Raw genomic sequence first — 2938 nt, forward strand, 5'->3', positions numbered from 1 at the left:
ATCCAATGCTTGTAGCGGCAATATCTCCGAGTATCAAAGAGATGGTTTGGTTCTCGAAGGCCAATTGTTATCTTCTAGCGACCATAAAAGTTGGGTCGTCTTCAAACAAAGGTAATTTCTTCAAAGCTTTTGGAGGTGATCGGCATCCAGTGGGAGTGACCACTAAGTCGCAAGGTAAAAAAAGCTTTAGTTCTAAAATAACTCCATGCTTTAAAAAAAAAAACAGAACGAGCTGTTGTGTTTAGGTTGGCGCCACCAGAGGGCGGGCTAGAGCAGGGAAAGTCGATGAAGGGGCAGCCATGCAGTTCGAGGCCACCAAGTGGTGCATGGATTGAAGCAACCAACGAGCTAAAATCCATCCTGTGTATAGGTGGAAGTCATGCATACGAGAAGTCATCCACAGCATGTGAGCAGAAGAGGGAAAGTTGCGCCAGAGGGGGAGGTTGCCAAGTGCGTGGGTAGAGGCAGAAGAAAACGGCCATGCAAGGGAGTGACAAGGGAGGGCATTAGATTGAGAAGAGCCTGAGAAGCCAGGGGAGACTGAGGAGCCGCCAGGGTCATCAACGACCTAGAAAGGGCAGAGGACGAAGGTGTTGTGGGGGGTATTGCTGCAAGCAAGGAGGCGGAGGCCATCAACGAGGTTGGCTTGGGGAGAGAGGCGGCCTGAGTGGAGCCATCCCCTTTGCAGCTAGTAAGTAGCACTACAATAAAGGGGTCGATCAGGGGGCTGAAGAGCCACCAGAATCCATCAGCGGAAAGAAGAAAGAGAGAGGAGGAAGGAGTTGCAGCAAGGCCTGCCAGTGAGGCTGCTAAAAGGCAAGCAGCTTTGGAGCAGAGAAGGCAACAGAAGGCCTTGGCTTTGGGGTTTGAACCGGAAAAGGGGTCTCCTTGTCGAGCTGCCCTACAAGCTGATCAAGAAAGAGAACGCCAAGGGCAAGAGGAGGTAGAACGATGGGAACTTGAGAAAGCAGAGGGAAAACCATCAATTGTAAGGGCTATTCCTAGAGGGCTGAAAATTCACTGCAGGGAAATCACGGGCTGAGGGCCGCCAACTCTTTTGGAAGGAGGAGCGACCGGGTGTGTTGAAGGAAGGCCATACGTGTAGGGGCTGACCTCAATCGTATCTGTATATGTCCCATTAAAAATTATCGTAACTCTAATCAAAAGCTCATTATTTTGCCCACTCCATCTATTGTGTCTTAAAGTCTTCCTTTGTGCTCAAAGCTCGGGGCTTGTGTGTGGACCCTTGGAGTTTGTGTATAGCCAAAGAGAGAGAGAGAGAGAGAGAGAGAGAGAGAGAGAGAGCATGTGTGAGTGCAAGAGAGAGCAGGAGATGGGAGGGAATAATTTCCGCTATGTTATATTGCTTGAGGTGTGTGCTATGCGTTAAGCTATTGGCGAGTTTGTGTTGTTAAGGTGCATATAGCTAGGCGGGTGTAGTCGTGAATTGTGCAATTTACGAGCTTACTAGTAAATCCATACAGAAAATACAGTGTGTGTGAGTCTATTCGAGTGGCTTGGGGTGCTAGATATCTATTGGACTATAGAGAGGCATCTAGTTTGTGTACTGTGTGTGTTCCCATTTCCCCCATTCCATCGTCATGAGCCACAATGGCCAGGATCCAAGAAGAAGATAGAACTCATCCAAACCCTACAGAGGAGATCGAACGAGTCAAGCAATTAATGAGTTTGGTAGAAGATACCCAAAGGGATCTAGAACGAGCACCTAGGAAGATCCAGATTACACACATTGTTCCCTACACAACAACAACCTCACAACATCCATAAACCCCCAACCATACCTAGTGTCATCCAAGAAGAAATTGACTTAAAAGTCACGGGAAAGTGGGTGGACTCACTTTTTGTTGAAAAGAATGTTTATAGAGGGACTACCTGACCCTATCAAAGAAATGGAGATCCCATCTTCCCCACGTCAAGGGACTGAAGCTCAAAAGGTGTCGTTAAATATTGCCAACTTGATGGATTTCATGGCTTCAGAAGTTAGAACCACCATCGTGTCCAAACTATATGGAGACCCTGAGCTATTCTTCGAGCTTTCCTCAATGGAGAACTGAAGGTCGGGCTACCACAATTTGCACAGATGGATGGAGCTAGGGAGATGCCAATAGAGGAGGAACACTTAGATCCACAACCCAACCTAGATGAGAACCTTGTTGTAGAAATACATATTAACAAGTTGGGGCAATACTTTGAGGGCGATGAATCCAATGCAACCATACCAATCACTACCAAGGGATTAATTGTGAAGGGAATCCTTGATGGTGGCGCTGGGGTTAGCATTGTGACTAAAAATTGCTGGGAAACTATGGGAAGACCTCACCTTGGGACCACAACCATAGTAGTAAAGATGGCCAATGGGTCTATTGTTAAACCTATTGGGATGCTAGAAGATCTCAAGATCAAGGTCTTTGGACATAAAATAAGAAATACTTTCATTATTATGGATTTCTCCAAGCACACTATGGCATATGAGATGATCTTAGGACATCCTTTCATGAGGGAAGCAAAAATGGTGCATGACCGGTCTAAAAGCCATGTCTACTTGCAGTTCCAAGATTATGTTATTCAAGTGGATCTTGTAAATGGTTGAGCACATCCTCTAGGAAACAGGTTTATAATTGATCATAGATCTGACACCACAATTCACTCGGCCCCATTGCAATATTGTTACACATGTACACTGATGTTGGGGAAGATTCTCCTTATATGGATGTACTACCTGGGATGACTGAGTCGGAAAATGTGGATTGGGTCCACTTAGCAGCAACCATAGACACTTGAGGAAACAGGGGGGCGAGCTGGGTAACACCTAAGGGGAATGAAATGCCACCACTCGTACCCTTAAATATGCTAGAAGCAATGCATATAGCTTTTGATGACCTACAAGATGAAGGTTTGGCTGGCATTGGAACCAGTA

The 2938-nt window shown here is 46.3% G+C and overlaps 1 pseudogene; it reads left to right on the forward strand.

Moving 5' to 3' along the window:
- The first annotated feature begins 242 nt into the window (after window positions 1–242).
- Window positions 243–1186, forward strand: LOC147457723 (uncharacterized; annotated as a pseudogene).
- Window positions 1187–2938: the final 1752 nt, after the last annotated feature.

The sequence above is a fragment of the Adiantum capillus-veneris genome, chromosome 5 (genome assembly GCF_014529385.1).
Source record: "Adiantum capillus-veneris isolate H3 chromosome 5, ASM1452938v2, whole genome shotgun sequence".
NCBI lineage: Eukaryota > Viridiplantae > Streptophyta > Polypodiopsida > Polypodiales > Pteridaceae > Adiantum > Adiantum capillus-veneris.